The sequence below is a fragment of the Desmodus rotundus genome, chromosome 6 (assembly GCF_022682495.2).
Source record: "Desmodus rotundus isolate HL8 chromosome 6, HLdesRot8A.1, whole genome shotgun sequence".
Taxonomy (NCBI): domain Eukaryota; kingdom Metazoa; phylum Chordata; class Mammalia; order Chiroptera; family Phyllostomidae; genus Desmodus; species Desmodus rotundus.
In genome coordinates, this window is record NC_071392.1 from 149,323,045 (window position 1) to 149,342,649 (window position 19,605).

The 19,605-nt window shown below is 40.1% G+C and overlaps 1 protein-coding gene across 1 annotated transcript in view; it reads left to right on the plus strand.

The window, feature by feature from the left end:
• The window catches only part of LOC139441028 (teneurin-2-like), a 2,123,458-nt gene that overhangs the window by 118,116 nt on the left and 1,985,737 nt on the right, over positions 1–19,605 (plus strand). Inside the window, exon 2 of the mRNA XM_071221851.1 lies at positions 941–991. The gene's annotated coding sequence lies outside the window, so the exon portion shown is untranslated. The remainder of the gene's footprint in view (positions 1–940; positions 992–19,605) is intronic.

Below are 19,605 nucleotides of genomic sequence, written 5' to 3' on the forward strand. Positions count from 1 at the left end.
CCAGAATCCCCTGGGAGCATCTCTAGATGAGGAGACTTGACTGTTCCCTATGCCTCTTCCCTCTCTACGATTTATATTCTTGGTTGAATTTCTTTAAGAGTTATTTAAGAATTTCTTTAAGACTGTGTATTAGAGAACAGTTTAAAATACAACTAAAGCATTTTAGCTTTCGAGTACAAACCTGACTTGTGCAGCTGAGGAGCAGGGATCCAGAAAGGTAATGAACTTGTAAAGGTCATCTAACCAGTTATAGCTAAGAATTCAAATACCTCCATGATCAGATCTGTTCATCTTCCTGAAACCACACTGCTTCTGCTCAAAGCTAAATTTTAAAATATTGTGAATATGAACATAGCTACTATTTAGCATGTTTGGAAACAAGGTGAACTACCATATTTTTTGGACCATGAGACACACCTGGGTTTTAGAGGAGGAAAATAGGAAAAAAATTTTGAAGCAAAAAATGTGGTAAAATATTTAATAACATCTTTTAATGCAGAAATCCTATAGCGAGCCAGTTAAGCTACATTCAGACTATAAGGCGCACCCCCATTTTCCTCCCAAATTTGGGGGAAAAGGTGAGTCTTATAGTCCGAAAAATACGATAATTAACTGACTATTCTGTTCTGAAGAGGTTTTGTATATCAACTCCTTGAACTGCTAATTATTTAACATTTAGAAAATAGTAAGCTCCATATAATAATGAAAAGTGAATCAAAGTTATTTCGAATCTATTTTTGATTCAGAAGGAACTCCAGGGCCACCCTGTGATAGATACCTTTGAATTCATATAGTTTAAAAAAAATGGGTTCAAACTATGCACGACCTAGAAGCAGTTTGTGTTTGTAAAGAATGCTGATTGGCTTAGTCTGTTTGGCTTGCTGTACTGAAATACCAGAAACTGAGTCGCTTACCAACAACGTAAATTTATTTCTCACAGTTCTGGAGGCTGAGCCGTCCAAGATCAAGGTGCCAGTGAGATCACATTCTGGTGAGTACCCTCTTCCTTGTTCATAGCCCGCACCTACCTGCTGGGCCCTCACTAGAGGGAAGGTGCAAGGAACGCTGTGGGTCTCTTTTATGACAACATTCATCCAGAAGGCCTCACCTCCTCAGTGTCATCTCTGGGGGGTAGGGTTGCAACATGCGCATGTGGTGGGACACGAACACGCAGGTCCTAGCCCTGATGCTTTGTTACTTGTTATTCATGCTTTTCACATGAAAGCGAAGGGCCGAAGTTTTCAGTTGTACGGCCTCTGTGTGGTTCCTCAGCATCATACGGGGAAGGATGTGAAGGGATATGGAAATTTATTCCATCAGCTGCGCAGGATTCTACTCCCTGCTTCTGGGGTGCTCAGTGGGATTCATGGGCACGTGGAAAGCTCTTGGCTGCATCGAAGTCAGTAAGTTCCTTCAGGGGGTCATCCTCCTCTTTGTTCACTTTGCATTTTATTTCTCAAAGACAAGAGGTCTAATCATACAGAGGAAGAAATCAAAACCAAAACGGTAGACCAGCACTGTTCAGTAGTAATATAAGGTGGCTACAAATGTACTTTTCCATTCTCTAGTAGCCAAATTACAAAAGGAAAAAGGAGCAAAGGAAAATCACTTTAATAATATATTTTATTTGTGTAATGTATCAGAACGTTTTAGTCTCAACATATAATCAATATAACATTATTAATGATATAGTTTGTTTCTTTTTTTTATACTGTCTTTGCAATCCGGTGTATATTTACTTTTCACAACACTTCTCAATTTGAACTAGCCCCATTTCAAATGCTCCAGAGCCATAGGTGGCTCACAGCTGCCACTCGGGAGAGCTCTACGTTCTCACTTACAATCAATCATTACCTGAGGCAGGGGAATGGGAATAATTTTTTCAAGTTTGGTGAGTACATCATAGCAAAGTGTTACAATGACCATTTCACACATAGTAATATTTATTGGAATTTTTTCTTAAGATATATACAAATCTTTAGCTAAATGAAGGTACATTGCAAAATTGTTTGTCACAGAAAACTATAAAAATATAAATATAGCCCTTGTATTATTAGTTAAAAATAATAGATAATGTCTATATTTTTCATAGTAAGTTACTTCTATGAAAAGAGAAACAATATTATCTTAAAAAACAATATAAAGCAGCTTTTTAATTATAATTTCATCTGTGGGTATTAATTTTCCTTTGTGCCAACATATATCTCATTGTAATTGTACATTTTAAAAAAGTATATAAAGTTATGCATTTATCATGATGAACACTTAAGATAAAAATGGAGCAATAGACAGGAGAGGTATGTAATATGATCTCAGTTTTATAAAAAGTATATGTAAACATACATAAAGGAAACCAGAAACACCTACTAAATTTCTAGCAAGTATTTCCTCTACGTAATAGGACTGGAAAGGTAAGGAAAAAAACAGTATAACTGTTCTTTTTGTAATTTATTTTTGTACTGTGAGAATTATGGAAGTTTTTACATTTTTGCTTTCATATGTTTAAAATTAAGTTAAAAATCAAAAAGTAGATATATCCTCACTACCATTCATTTTATTAATTTATATTGCTACCATACATTTTGTCATTTTGCTGCTCTGTCCTAAATGAACTACTTCCAAGCCTCTCAGAAGTTCAAGCAGACGCTGCGGGTGTCCCAGCCTAACCAGATAGTCCAAAATAGTGGGAGGATTCTGCGGTTTCCGCTTACCCGTACCATATAAAAATAATGTAGTAACTTCATCGCATTTTCAGATGGGACTAACTTTGGCAGGACTGGAAACCACTAAAATCACAATTATAAGGGCAAGGATTTAAGGGTAATAAGCAGGATGTTTCATTCAACAATTGATTGTGTTCAAAGTAGATTCACCGTCTTGAAAGGAGGCTAAAGACAGTCCTTGTTTTTCTGGAGAAACAGAGTTTATGCATGTTTGAAACTTGTGAATAAATTATATTCAATTAACAATAGATAAGATGTTTATATGGGTTAGTCATCAAGTTCATGAATATTCCTGGACTTTTTTTTTAAACCCTAACACTTTAAGAGGCCCAGCCATGGCAGAATGGGTGGGCAAAACAGACTGTCATCCTAAGGCAGAGCAGGAACCCGGAACAGTAACTGCCTTTCCCCTGAGGCATTGCTTATCTAAGTAAACTGGGTATAGTTTGCAGGCTGAGCAGGGAGGGGGTGCCTGCCTCCCCAGGGGTGGGGCTCCAGTAGGACACCAAACCAAATTAAACAGGGACCACAACACACTGCACCCTCCAGGTAAGACAAGTAACCCCGATGCCCACTCCCAGGAATAGGGATGGAGCTGCAGAGAACGTCCCATCTGCCTCAGCAGAGCAAGGAAGGAACAGCAAAGGGAAAGAAACAAACAGCTCTGCACTGTGGCTGTGATTCCTAAGACATTGGAAAGTCTCTGTCTTTTACTCCCATGAAACGGGGTCCTTTGAGGGCTCTGAGCAGAAAGGTGATAGAATCAGAATTAAATTACAGAAGTATCTCAGAGACTGTTGTGTGTGGGAGACAGTGGGTGGAGGGGCGCTGCATAGAGGCCAGTTAGTGGCCATGGCAGTAACTTATTGGGCGAGGAAGACTGGGCACATGCTGGGCATCTTTGAAATGGGCATTATGACTGCTTGAATATGGGTGTGCACCAAAGTAGTATGTGACACCAAAATAGTTGAAAATACACACAACCCAGATTCTACGTCCAGGTATGTATCTTAGAGATATTCTTTCTCACATGGACAAGGAGACAGGTACAAGACTATGTGACTCAGCATTGTCAATCAGTGTTCATTCTGTTCCCATCACCAGGGGAATGGATAAACTGAATGTGGTATCTATAAATCAGGTAGCACCTCGACATATAGTAATTAATGTGAACTAGATCTATGTGTACTAACATGGCTGATCTCAAAAATAAAGTTGAATGGAAAAAATAAAATGAACAGTTAGAGTATAACGCTCTTTGTGCTAATAATAAAGTCCACAATCTGATATTGTGTCTTAAGTCCAAATGCATACATTTCAGGCAACAGGACAGCTGGAAGGATATGCGGGGGAGCAACAGACTTTTAGGATGAAGGAAAGTGTGACAATAAAGGTGGGCATTGGGTGCAATACTCTGCATTTCTCTGTGCTCTCTAAAACTTTCCTAGAGTTATTCAAAGGCTTAAGGCAAAAAAATAGCTTTTTAAAAGAAATTTTTAATGAACAAAATTGCACATCACTTGACAGACATGGATGTTATTTCACACAAAGTTAGTTCCCACGCTCTGTTCAATAATTTTGACAAAAATTTATTAAGAACCTAACGTGGGTCAAACAATATTCCAGGTGTTAACGGAATATTTACAGAGCACCGCCCTGACCCCAAGAAACACGCCATCAGGTGACACTGCCTGTTTCTGATCAGAGAGAGGTATCTTCTTCAAAGGAGGTGAGCAAGAGAGTGTACAAAGTAAGAGAGGGTGCCTTTATTCTGATCGATAACATTTTTAATGGGGTCGGAGAGAGGGGACATGCATATGACATTATGTTAGAAATGTCCTTAGTTGTTGGCAGAACACAAACAGAGAGGTTGCTGATTCCACAGAAATATAGAAAGCCAAGCATTTCAGGTGAGTAGACGAAGTAAGTAAAACTAAGTAGCAAAACACTTACAACTGAATCTCAAAGCTGGCCAGCCTAGGAAAAAAAAAAAAGAGAGAGAGTATTGTGCAATTTTTTTTCTCACAAAAAGGCTGAGTTTTGGCACCTGAAATTTCTGTCATTCCTAACCTTAAAATTGCCTGTGTTAAGCCTCTACAAGAGTTAAAGAACATATGTGTGGATACTCTGTGTATGAAAACACTTTGAAAGCCCAGGTAGGCTACCCAGACCTAAGATAATTGCAAAAATGCAGGTGTGTGACTCTAAGACTAACAGTGAAAGCTATCTTTTAATGCCCACTTAAGGGCCGTGCATACTAGAAATTAAACTATCAAACTACTTCTGTGCATGGCGTTATTGAATTCCTTGCCCCAGCTCGAGGAAGTTGTAGGGTCTAATATGAGCCCCGTATTGCAGACAAGCAATGTGAGGTTTAGAGAGAATTAAGGAGTAGGCTTGGATAGTACGTGGTTCTCCAGCATCTGTAATTCAGCCAGTGGAACTCCCGCAGCCGTGGGGTATTCATGAGCCTTCCTGGGTAACCTGATTGTTGATTTTTAATTGGTAATCAGGGGATCTGGGTTCATATCTGGCTCAGTGGCTTACCAGCCGGGTTCTTTCAAAAAGCTTAAATTCTCTAAGCCAATTTCTCATGTATTAAATTATGGTTACATTAAATACTTTAGAGATATTGTAAGAATATCATGAGTGTTAGAGAAGTAATGCATACCTTTAAAATACTCCCTTGCTCTGACCTGCGCGGCTCAATTGTTTGGGCGTCATCCCGCAAAGTGAAAGGTCACCAGTTAAATTCCGGACAGGGCATGCGCCTGGGTTGCGGGTTTGGTTCCTGGTCAGGGTGCATACGAGAGGCAACCAATTGATGTTTCTCTCTCACATCGATGTGTCTCTCCCCCTCTTTCTCCCTCTCTTCCCCCCCTCTCTCTAAAAAAATAAAAGTCCCTAGCATCTAGTAAACATTGTTTCACTCTCTATTATATATATTTTTAAATTATCATCTGGCAACTATGAGATAATGGTCATTCTTGGGTTGACATTAATTGACTCACTGTTAAGAGACAGGAACAAATTAGGAAGATTTCTTATTGCACAGCATTCTTTCAGGAGGAGTTTGCCGTTATTTGGGATGAAGTACATTCTTCACACAGTCAACATATTAAAAATCACGTGAGTCAAAGTACTAGTAATATTCTGGTATTAAGCATAGATGACATTTGGATTGGTATAACTGTCCTGTGTCGTTGTGGACAATTGAGAAATGATCATAATAGCATTTTTGTTCTTGTGTTTAATCATTCATGAGATTCCACTCACCACTCCACAGTATTCGAGTGACAGCTGATGACTTAATTTTTATGTAATGTGATCTCATTTATTTCTTTTTTCCCCTTACCTCATCCTCCTTACCTGACCTCATGCTAAAACCTCACAATTATTGTAGAAAGATAGATATGGAAGTATAGGGAAGTTGTTACCCAGTGGTTCGTATTTAATATATAACGAACATGGAAATAATGTACTTGTGATTACATGTGATTACATTGTGATCACATGTGATTACTGTGATCATTGCAGATATTATTTTGTTGATTATTATATGATTTATTGGTGTTTTTTTCTCATATTCACTTGATAAAACATTGGTTTCTAAATGTTTGTTCACAACTTCCTACAATAGTAGCCAATTTACAACAAGAATTTCTCTCTATCTCTCCTCCCCTCTACCCCGTCTCTCTTATCTTTTAACCTATCAAATAATAAATACATATATAATTAGGCCTCAACCTATTTTTCTAAACCAAGTTGTCTCTCCCTAAATTCCGTAAGTGAACCCTCCATAAAACTAGGCGGCATGCATGTAGCTAGCTTCACAAAGGGGAATAAGTTTGGAAGAACTGTAGTCTACTCAGCTGTACTCAAATATGCAGACAGCCGGGGTAATCTAAAGTTGCCATTGTCTCTTGTAAAATAATCCTGGTTGCCTTAAAATCTAAACCATTTGTAATTTCAAGCAAAAGTGTGCTCTCCTATGATTTTAACTCACTATGTACTAAAAACCTCACATTAAAGCAAGCAAGGGACATCATGATCTGATTATGAAAATCAAATCTTAATGCCCCTTGAACAAAATGTTCTCAGGAAAATAAGACATGGGCGAGTGAAAGTAATTGAGCTAAGAGAGCATTGAGTGCAGATTAACAGCTACCTGATCTTGATTTCCCCCTCAGTGTTCAATTCCTTACTAATGCCTCATGTGTGAAATATGAAAAACGAACAATACAAAAAGATATTCTGTTTACAAAAAGGAATGTGATCAAAACTGATCCCAATATTAAGAGGTGCCAGTAGGGAAAAAACGTAGCAGGTAGACAGAACTATGGACTCTGAGATAGAAGAGACAAGGACAAAAATCCTGACGATTCACTGAATGGTTCTTATCTCTACAACTTGTTCCCGCTCAAGAAGCATCCCTAAGTACTTCCTCATCCACTGAGCCCTTCCCACAGAACAATGCAGACGAACTCTCTGCCGTCCTAAGCACTTATTCTCAACTCACATTTATTTTACCTGAGGTATTGATCTGTATAGGTAGCATATATATTAAATTCAATTCATGAACTGAATATACATATAAAGTTAAGTTTAGGCTTCCCAACTTGATGGCAAATAGTGTAATATCCCCCACAGTGCCTGGCATAATGGCTTGTACGAATACTGATTTCTAAGTTGATGGAGATAGCTGTTCAGGCTCAAGATAGAAGATTAAAACCAAGGACCTTGACCTTGTAAGTGTAACAGAAGCAAAAGAATGCTGATTTTGGAATCAAAGCAGTTTCTTATGGTGGTTGTTAAAATGCTATCTAAATCATATCCAAAAATATATTACTTTACAAAAAAGCAATAATAAAGGAAAATAGGGGGGTTTTGACTTAAGAACCATATTAATCAATATAGAAATGATTATTTCATCTAAATCAAAGAATCCTGACTACACGTGTTTAATTTTGAGGCCCTTTCGATTTTAACCCCTGCCTTAGAATTTATGTTATCTTCCCTTTCATCCCCAACCCTTATGCTCTCTGAATATATGTATGTCTCACTATACATGTCTACCACAGGTAATAATCTAGCATTTGTATAACATATTTCTGCAACGATGCCAAAGCTTTAGTGGAACTAGAATGCTTAAAAGGTCACCTTTAAGAAATATTTCTGCATATTTCAACCTTTACGCACATTTGAATGCATGTAATTTCTGCCCTCAATTGTGAATTAGTTGTTTACCAAAGACAAGATAGATGTTTTCCAGTGGCTGTGGGTAAGTCAACTTTATTATCACTTTTCACTCTGGAATAGTACTTTGCAACTAGTAGATACTCGATTCATACATACATAAGAGTAAACATTAATAAAAGCCTTACCTCTACATACATAGATGTAACCTTGCTCATGTATCTTTAAAATCAATTGGAAATGATATCAATTAGTGCAGAGATCTAAACTTGCCTAGGTTCCTGTCTCGATGTTTCTCTTGCTGGGTCTGTGTCCCTGGATAAGTTCTGTTATAGGACAGAAATAATAACACTTACCTTAAAGTAATGATTGTCAACCACGGGGTAATTTTGTCTGCAGAGGGTTGCTAGAGGCCAGGGATGCTGCTTGAGCATCCTATAAGGCACATCCAGCTCCAAGTGCCGAGACTGCCAAGTCCGAGAAACCCTGATCTCAGGGTTTGTGTGAGGATCCGTCACACCCCGCTGTAAAGGTTCGGCAGAATGCCTGGCTCAGCAACTCCTAACTGTTAGTGACAGGACCCATTTCTAATGGCTGGTAGAAAATAAATGTGTATGCAAATTGTGTTTGAATGAACATAAACATGTATAAAAATAAATGGGCTATTCATTCTTAGGGCTGGAAGCATGTTGGTGCATTTATTTAGATTAAATAGTAATAATTGATATGTACTCATGTATGAATTGACATCTGAATTCCACATGTTTGTGAGCTTTAAAAGGGTTTGAGTGATACTTGCCTATTCTGCCATTGCCCCGAGAAGTGTTTTACCTCGATGTTAATATCCGACTTGCTCTACATTCACGTGGGAAATTGGAAGGTTCTATTTTCCTGTCTTAAAGCTCAATGACAACTTAAACAGTGCTTAAACAATGCTAAACAATCCCAGTTCTTATGTAGTAGAAAAGTAAACAAGCTGGAGGATTAAAAGTGACAGAATCTTCACATCAAGGACAGGGAGCACACATCCAGCTAGCTCTTCTGCATTTGCAGCCTGAAGGGTTCCATCTGTTTGGTTCTTCCCCCAGGGGACTGAAGCACCTTGCAAGGGTAAGAGGACCTCAGCATAGCAACAGTGTTTCGTATCATTAGGTTTAAATTAAGTAAATAACAGAATACTGGGCTGGGGACATAGCCCGAGGTTACACTAAATCATAACTTGGGATATCCTGCACTACCTTTAGAACCTTCTTCCCTAGCTGCTCGTCTCTCAGCCTCTTCTAGGTGCAGCTGAAGGAGAGGGAGCCGAGGAAGTAAAAGCGGTTTCTGAGATAACACTTACACATACGGAAGCTCAAGTTCTTACTCACATGCAAATAGGAGTGAACAGTGGTCTATTGTAAGCGGTAAAGGTGGCCGGGATCTTGCCAGTCTCCCATTGTATCAGGTATGCGAACTCCTGCATAGAGGTGTTCCTTGCTACCAAATGGGTGCCCAGAGTTGCAGTGATGGGTGAGGTCTGTGGGAAATCGGGCTGTTTATGCTCCCACCTGAAAGGATTGGTGAATGTTCAATTCCACTTATTTTTGGCTAAAGAGGTCCAATGTCAGTCTTCCAGTTTCTTTTCTAAGAAAGCCAGAAGTCTGTGTTTTTAAGGGTAGCATAAAATGATCCATCAACGAGACTTAACTAAAATACCAGAAAAGTAAAAAATTAGTGTCAAATGGTACAACCACATTGGAAAATGGGCAGCTTGTAATGAAGGTGAACGTACACCTACCACATAGCCCAGAAACTCTGCTCCTAGGTATTTACCCTGGAGAAATGGAAGCATATCCACAGAAAGACCCGTGTATGATGTGCACTTTTTGCCCAAATTTTGGAGGGAAAAATAAGGATGCACATCATACATGGGTAGTACTAATTCCATATCTATATAAATGTTTTTAATTCTTTTCTTTATGCTTATGAATTAAAAGTGTAACTCTAGAGAGCAATATAGACATCCATATGCAAAATCATACCCTGGAATATGATAACCGGTTTTGTTTCTAAATATAAATAAATAACATATTGAATTAAAAAATTAAAATGAAATATTTTTTTTCCTGAAAGTTTGGGCCAAAAACATGGGTGCGCATTATACACAGCAAAATACGGTATATAAAAAAATATCCACAGCAGCTTATTTTTCATAGTAGTCCCAAATAGGAACAACCTCAGCGCTGCTCTCCAAGTCATTATTCAATGACACATTTTTTTTCTTTCCTGACTAGTCTTGTCTGAATATGTTTCTGTTTTGTTTGCATTCCACTTAGACTGGACCTTGAATCACCTACAAGATTATCAATGTCCTTTGACAGCAAAAAGCACAGTGGCTCTGATCTTTGCTTTAGATTACTTCCTATATTTTTATAGATGCCATTAAAGAGGATGGTAGGCATGTTGGTAGTTACATCTTTTCACTGATTCACCCTGAATGTAGTTTCTGAAAGGGTTCAAATGTTCCGATACCTGCCTGTGACAGACTGTGTCTTCTTTATTCCCTCCCTTTACAAAAACACTGTTTTACTCAATTTGCAGAAGGCAATGCAGTTTCATCTTGTTGCATTGGGTTCATTCATTTCTGTTTGGAAAGTCTGTTGTCGGGAGGCGGTATCTTTAGGAACACCAGCATTGTAACTGTCTCCACCATAACGGACACTTACTACATGATAAGTGTTTTTATCCCATGAAATTCCATATAGTTATGTAATCCGTGCAATGTGTAGATGCTCTTTCTCTGTGATAGTTTTATAGATGAGGAAACAGGTTCAGAATGGTTAGCTCACTTGTGTGAAGCTACACAAGTAATAAGTGGCAGAGTCTGGACTCTACCAGTTCCAAAGTCCATACTCTTAACCCATCACAATATTGTTTATATGAAATTTTAAAATAATTCCTACCAGTTCCTTCAGTTGTACAGTAACACTTGGATCAAAGTCCTAAAATAAAAAGAAAGTTACTTTTGGGTAACACACATTTATCACTTTGGCTTAAGCAAGGAAACACAACCAATTATATCTATAAGAGGAAATTTCACCCACCTGAATTTTAAAATGTCTTGCCCAGAAGGATGTAATTAGAGGCTTCAATAAACCTATCTGGACTCCAGCATAACATGTTGCCATTTTATACTTCGCAGCTTCTTCTGCTCAGCTCGTGTGGTTATCCTAAGACACTTACTTTGCCCACCTACATTGTCACATTCCCCAAATCAGTTTGCCCCTGAAAAACTGATGTATACTTTTGATGCAGTAGAGTTTCTAAAGGTGGAGTTTTAACAGGACGTCTCATCGAGGAACTAGGGTAACTTGTGCTAGAATCTTTTTTTCTTTTACTGTCCACAGTATTTCTTAATTATTTATCAAGAGAAACTATTCCTTACCTCAAATATTCATGTTTCATAGTTCAGGAACACAGGCCAGTGACAAATCTTCCACGGAATTCAACCCAAAGAAGTTCCAAGACCACTTTGTACTCTGAAAGATACCAGCCTTCCCCATCTCCTCAAAATCTTTCATGGGACCATAATTTCTGCAGAAATCTGACATGCCTGCTTTCTTTGTTCAGCCACAGCAAACTTATAGAAAGCTACACCCCAGGGATACAGGGATGGCTCCGACAATATGAAATCTTGTCGATGGGCCAGAAGGCCACACACCTGAGGTTTTGTCAAGTCCTTCCTGATGGAGAAATGCCCTAGGATCTTTTGAATGCCAAAGGTCAAGCTCTGGCCTGTAGTTACCACTATTTATCTTACTCTCCTTTTGAAAATGGGAGCTGTGTTTTCTTAATTTTCCTGCATCTCTTTTCTTGGCCCTGTGGTTCCGTATGATTAACTCAGTATTGAGTTTTCGACCTTCCTTGTGAGTTTTTCACGTTGGAATGCAGAAATCACGAGCCAGGGCACAACATCACTGAGAGCAGATTGATTCTTCCCGATACTTCAACTACACGGTCTCCTCACCCACCCTCTCAAGTGCTTGTTTGACTTGGAGTGCAATCCTTATGAACAAAACGATTTTGCTTTGTTAACCCAAAGAACTTCCTTATTTTGTTCTTGTAAATATAAAAACCTTGAAAGATCTTTGGTTTGTCCTTGTAAACATCAGCTCTTTGTGTTTCAGCTTTCCTGACCTCGTTTTTAACTCAAAAACTTCCATTTGTCTCTATCCCTTGTACATCCACTTAAAAAATCTAAAAGGTTAATACACAGTTCCTTGTTCAACAATGTTCAAGAACAATAAAAGCTAGCGTTTTAGAGTACTTATAGAACAGACATTCTAAGTAATTTGCAGAGTTTACTAAATCTACACTTTCTAAAAATCGTAAGCCTTTCCCTGTATGTGACAGATGTAGAAAATGCCAGTTTAGCCCTGACTGGTGTGGCTCAGTTGGTTGGGCATCCTGCGAAGTGAAAGGTCACCGGTTCCATTCCTGGTCAGGGAACGTGCCTGGGTTATGGGTTCAGTCTATAATGGGGTGTGTATGAGAACCAACCCATCAATGTTTCCCTCCGGCATCGATGTTTCTCTCCTTCTCGTTCTCCCTCCATTCTCCTCTCTTTAAAAATAAATACATATATATTTTTTTAAAAAAGACCTCAAAATGACAGTTTAATTTACTTAGTTACACACCCATAAAAGCAGAACTAATCCATCTCACTCCAAAACCGTGCTCTTAACTAACATTCTTGCCAAAATCTCAGCTTTTGTCAAGTCCTGTTATATGCCACCTTACCACCTTGCTAGACATCTTATACCGAGAAACAATAGTTCCTTTTCCTCTCGACTTTTAAAAATCTCTCTGAGGACTTTAGAATCACATGTGCTTTATTTAACCAGGTCGTAATTGTCCTCTAAGGGGAAATTAATATTCTTTTTACCAAATTGGTATTTAACAAATATTCTTAAAGGAAGATTCTTGTAAAATGTAAAATTTATATCCACCTCAAATGTTTCCCCATTCAGTGGACCTGATGGTTTTGTTTTGGCAGATGTCAGGCGTGCATCACAAGGAAATGGGCTGTAAGGATGGAGAGATGCATTGTGCAAACACTGTAAGAGCTGGTAGGATGGAAGTGTGACTCCCAACCAGTGATGGGCAAGCACCGTGGAGGAGCCCGAATCCTCATGAACACTTTGTATATAGCAGAGAGCACGGTTTTCCACCAAAACCCATTACTCTCTTTCCCTGGTAATCAGATTTTATTGGGGGTGGGTATATGATTAGAATGCATTTCTCTAAGCTCCCTTGCAGCATTTTTTGACTACGCAACTCAGTTTTTTCCAAGGGAATTTAAACAGAAATGAAGTGGCCTCCAGGCCAAGGCTTTTAAAATGGCAAGTGACTCTCTTGAATGGCCCCTTTTTCCTTCTACTATCTGGGTTCAAAAATAAGAAGGGACTCTGTTGAGATGATAGAGGTAGCATATAAAAGGAATCCGGTTCTGGTGTCAGCATGGATTAGGAGGTACCAGCAGACCAGGAACACTTGATTTGTATTGTAAATGAGCAAGAAATAACCTGTTTTGTTGAACCATTGATTTGTGGAGGGGGGGTGTGTGTGTTTGTGGTGGCAGCTCAGCATAACCTATAATATACTCTTTCAAACATTTAACAAAAAATATGTCTACCACCTTTTATGATTTTACAGTTGCAATGGTTGGGGAAAAGTGTGTCTTTGGGAGCCCAGCCTATATATATATATATATAGTAGAGATAGAATGTATATATAGCTATAGAGATAGTCAATGAGTGCACAAATGAGGGAGGGATCAGTTCCCCTTGAATTGCAGTTTCCCAGAGTAGAGAGCACTTGAAGGATGAAGATTACATTTTCAAAGATGTTACAGAACTGCCTAGGCAATGAGAACAGCATGAACCAAGTTGCAGGAGTCAAGAATGGACAATGGCCTGTTCATGGGAAGTTCAGTATGGCTGAGGCATTTGACACGTGAGAAATCAGGTTGCCCCTGGAAGGGGGTTAGGACGGAGAGTTTGACTGGGCCATCCTAAGAGTCTTGAAGCACTTTCAATTCCATTGTGTGGTGGGCAGAATAATGAACCCCCCCCCCCAAAAAAAAAGATGTCCATGGAACCAATAAATTTATTAACATACATGGCAAAGGGGAATTAATGTTGCAGATGGAATTAAGGTTGTTAACCTGGTGACCTCAGAATAAGATTGTCCTGGATTACCTGGGTGGGTAATCACAAAGGTCCTTAAAAGAATTAGAGGAAGTTGTGATTATGAAAAATCAGAGAAGTGGCATCAGGAAAGGACTTAGCCCCATGGTGCTAGCTTTGATGACAAAGGAAGGGGCCATGAGCCAAGGTATTCAGGTGACCTATAGAAACTGGACAGTACAAGGAAAGGGGTCTGCCTTAGAGCCTCCAGAAAGTACTGCAGCCCCACAGACACCTTGACCTTAGCCCCATGTGATCTGTATCAGACTTTTGACCTACAGACAGCAAGCAAGTATAGTGTTTCAAGTCACTACGTGTGTGGTGATCTGTCATAGCAGCAAGTGAAAGTTAACAATCTCTGCCAAGCCTGACGTTAGCTTGGACCATTGAAGAGAGCACTGGGATGAGAACTGGCTCTCTAGGTAAGCTTAGAAGCAATGTGCGAAATGGGTTACTTGGGCAAGGCCAGAAAAAGGAAGTCAGGGGTCTGTTTCAATAGATCGCCCTCAAATTAAAATGTTAGAAGAATACAAGTAAAGGAAGCGTAGAGAAAGATCATGCTAGGCCATGAGAATAAGCTTACGTGGAGGCCCTGTGCTGTCCAGAAAGGGGCAACTTCACTGTATTCTGAGTGGGAATGCGCTCAGAGTACTTCACTGTATTCTGTACAGGAACCTTCACTGTATTGTGAGGGCTTATATAGCTACAGGGGGATAATTCCAGCTCGGGGGGACTTTTCAAGATGTCGTTACACATATTGATGGAAAAGTGAGAATTCTGGCTCCCTTTGTGCTTCTGAAGCATTTGTAAGCCTGCTTGGTGCTTCCCCCTCCCCACGCCCTGCACGGACCCCAGGCAGCTCTGTGCTGGAAGCGCAGGCCTATGTAAAAGTGACACCTTGTGTTGCTTTGATGCATTGCATTTCGCGGTTTCCCCATCACAGCTCCTGTGCTCTGGAAACTCGTTTGCCTTTGCTTCCTTTCCTAAATAGAAAAGAAATACTAAACTACAATCCCAATGTGAGGGATATGACTCATGTTACTAAAAAAAAGTTAGGCTATTCTCTACTTTATTTATGCATCGCGTGACAGTAACAGGTAAATCTTTCTGAGGACAGAATTTATATAATCCATTACATTATCTTGTAATGGATACAAGTCTGAGAGAAGAAAGATTGATGTTTCACATCAGATTTAGTGACTGGTGTGAAAAGGCCTTAAAATAGAAAACCCACTAATTTGAGATGGCTGGAAGGCAGCCTGTTTTCTGGAGGCTATTTTCTGGAAAGGTTTCTATTCCTCACTAATGAGGTACAGTGGTTCCAGGTGGGAGTACATTATCCTATCTCTTGCCATAAATTCCTAGCACTGTGAAGTTTGAGCCCTTAATGACAATTACATCAAAACATGCCAGTTCGTTTTTGTTGGGTCACAGAGAAGATACTCACGGTGTGAGTAAATCAAAAACCATACAAAACCCTGAAGAAATAGGTGCACGATCAATACAATTAATAACGAGGATGTTGATAGTCCTTCCTCATAGTTAAAAGGCTGGTGTCAGAAGTGCGAGGGAGGGACAACTCTTTCCAGCCTGTTAGTGAAGATTAAGGCAGTATGATAAAATCTAGAATAATGGGGAGCAGAAAGGAATATATGGCTGAAAATGAAAAAGAAAACTAAATGAAAGAAACAGCATGGGCAAATGATCCCCTCAGATGAAGAGAAAGCCCAAAGCTTACAGCTGAAAGAGGAAGGGAGGTCTGAAATCCCAAATAATAAAACTGGGGGACTGCTGGGAAGCAACACGCTGGAGAAGAAAGGAGAGGTGCTTGGATCAAAGACAGATGATACAGAATCTTAAACAAAGAGGAGAAAATGGTTGTCAAAGAGAAAGGAGACCGTGGAAGCTAGAAGCCTAGTGTGGGAGAACATCGTTACCCATCCCGACCTCGGGATGAGAATGGGACCAAAGGACATGCGGGAGTGACAGTTTCGTTTGTGTAACCAGCCTGGGACAGTGTGGCGTGCACAAGCTCATCATTTCCTCAATGTCTGTCGCCCCAACGATGTTACGTGAAATACCAGCTGCCGGAGGTGGTGACAGCAGCCTGGGTTATGGAACCAGACACCTGGATTTGAAGCCGCCTTCTGCTCACCACGTGATCTCTGCAAGTTCTCTAACTTTTCGTCTTGTGTCCTCATCTGGGAAGTGAGGGCAGTTGCTCCTTCCTCATAAAGCCACTTTGGGGGGAGGTGCAAATCGGGAAATGTCCTGTGTCCCACTGACACGGAAGCTTCCATGAACACTTTGTTGGAAGGATGTCAGGCATGGTTTCAATCTTTCTGCCTAAGTAAACCATACTGATGGGAGGGGCCGACAAAAGAAACAATTCTAAAATTACTGCTACATCACTTACGTAGAGAAGGGGAAGACAATTACCGCCCTTCCGCCATCTTGTTGATAGAAAGAGCTAATTATGGACAACACACAACAGGGGAGGGAGTTTGGGGCAGGCCATTTGGCAAAAGGTAAAAGTTTCCATCTTTTGAAAATTTAAGCTGAATTTAATTCCAGTTCTCACTTTATAGAACGTGTGGTAGGAAGAACATTACAGAGCTGCCTTTGTTTCTAAGTTAACCCGCGAGATCAGGGGTAATTTTCCTGGGATAAAATAGGGTGTCACCTGCCACCTTACCCACTGTAGTGCTGGTTCACACTACAAAGTCCTGTGGTCATGTCCAGCCACACTTTCTGAAACAAGTCTCTAGGCCTAGGGCCTACCAATCTAACAGCGTGTTTTTAAATGAAGAGTAGGGTTCAACGGTGATTGGGAGGTATTGTGAAAAAGAGAGAGGCAAACTTAGTGGCTCAGTCTTGGGGCACTTTCTGAAATCTCTCCTGATGATGCTGTTACCCTACATTGCCTGTAGCCTGGCTGAGAACAACAAACTGGACTTGGGTTCTTGTCTCATTTCCTCAGCCTGTGCAGTTACATACATTGGTATAGGAGGTGACTACTTCCACAGGGTCCCAATGTCTGATATGGCTTGTTGTGCTATCTGCTATTGGAAACAATGTTACAACTTCAGGGTAAGAGGCAACCAGCGTGGGTCCATGGAGCAGGTGCTGGGTAAGGCCAAGCGGTGCACGGATTGAGGTAGGGCATATTGTGCTGTTACATAAAGGCAGCTGAAAGTAGGAAAATTAGAGTACGGGATCCACAAAACATTGCAGCAGACATCCAGAAAACTGAAGAGATGGAAGAAAATAGGATAGAGGTTGTTTAACTCGTTTTCATGTTATGAGCTGTGCTTAGGTCAGTTCAAATAAGTAGGATAAGTGGAAGAAGCTGAACACCTACCATGTATAGTTCACGCCTGGAAAAATCTCATCTCTGAAGCTTCTCACTTGCCCCTAACCATTCTAGTATCTTCACTTCCCATATCAGCCCACAGAGAGGTGGTCATTTCTCTCTTCATCCCATCATTGTGCCCGATGCTGTGCTTTATTATTCTACAATTGTGCCTTTAGACATTTGTTTTCTGCCCTAGAAAATGGTGACCCCTTTGAAGGCAGATGTTAGGTCTCATTTATCTTACACCCCCAGAACTTAGCTCAGGTCCTGGCACATAATGGGAGATCAACGCATATTTGTTTAATGACTGAAGTTATGGTAAAAAAAAATGAATAAGTGTTCCCTATCTTTAGGGGGGGCCGTTTTAGTAAGAGGGTAAAGGCAAGCACATGAATCACTATGTCCTAAGGTAGAGTAAGGTTAGAGTCATCGGAGATTTCATCTAATTAAGGGATTTCAAAAGGCTCCACAGAAAAGATGGTGCGCGAGATAGGACTTAAGGAATTAATAGGTTTTCAACAAATAGAGAGTGTTTGGAGGAGAGTAGCTATTTGAGATTAATGGAGCTGCATGAACAAAGGTAGAGGAAAAAAACTCAGGGAATATTGAGTGGCCACAGTGAAGGCCTTCCTGAATAGAGTTCATTGTAAACAGGGCAATTAGATTTTATCTCACACACTGTATGTGACTGGCGGTGGAGGCTGTCTGTATGGAAAATAATTCCTGGTTGGAGACTGAGTTCGTCGTACAAAAATGTCATAATCAGTTAAAAAAAAAAAGCTTTCCTGGACTCAGGAGAATCTTTGAATTATGGTGCTTAACACTGACCATCTGTACTTACAGATGAGAATGGTAACATTCTCTCCACCATTTATTTTGGCAGATACTGAGTATCGACTATGGGCTACACTCTGTACTGGATACCGGACACAGAGAGGTAGCTGGGAAAGACAGTCACGGCACCTAAAAAAACAACAGTCAGTAAACAGAGAATTTTTTTTGCAAATAATTGTATGATTACAGTTGTGACTATCACCATGAAGGTCAATCCAGTGTGCTGGATAGGAGACTCTGAGAAGGCATCCCTGGCCAAATTGCCTGAAGACGCTGTCCTGCTTTATGGGACAGGTGAAAGCCAGTGCCCCTTGGCATTTATTGAGTGATTCAGGTTTGGAGGCTCCCATAGCTTCTGTGTCAAAGTTTTAGATAAAGGCTTGGATCCTCACTTTTCTCTTTATTAACCTAACACCCTCGTCATTAGTGGAAACATCTTTAATAAGCAGAAAAAAAGGAAAGTACATTTTCTTCAGGTACTACTTTACAGGGGGTGTGCCTTAGACCAGCAGATCAGCCTCACCTGAAAAATTGTTTTGAAAGGCTAATTCTCGTGCCTTATATCACACCTACTGCATCAGTAAATCGGAGGCGGAGCCTAGCAAGTAGAGGTTGAGCAAGCAAACCGGGGAGATCCTGAGGCACCCTAGCATTTGAGAATCCTTGCCCTGAACTAAATTACACATTTAGGAACAGCAGGGGGTTCCCACTAAAGAAAGAAGTGCTTCTCGAAGAGTCCTTCTGCCGGTGACATAAACAAACAAACAAACAAACAACCTAAAGATGTGTGTTCCTTACTGAACACTGAAAAGGCACAAAGGGATTGGTGGCACGTATTCTAAGGGACCTGGCCACTGGTTGGCAAAGAAGCTGTTCCTGATGTTCCATGTGCTCCTTGGAGCACCCTGAGGAATACTTGATCTTTAGGAGATATTGAGTAATCATGACTGCTCTCTGTAAGACAAAAATGTTTTTTTTTCCCTCCTGAAGTGAATTTGTTCACTTTTGTAAGGTTCTCAAAAAAGGTGAAGGAAAAACATGTTTTAAGAAACTTTGTCACATGGAATATGGAGAGTTTCTACAGTGCCCTGAAGTAAGCCCCCCAAATGCTTGGTTCAAAGGGCAAACTAAGATGAAAAATAATACGAATGTATTACAATTTACAATTACAAATAGACAAAGCAGCACTGATAACTGCTAAAGATGTCTTTCACCTTCCCGATCTATTCTGCTTTAGGAAGGTCAAGAAAGGTAGAAATACTTGTTT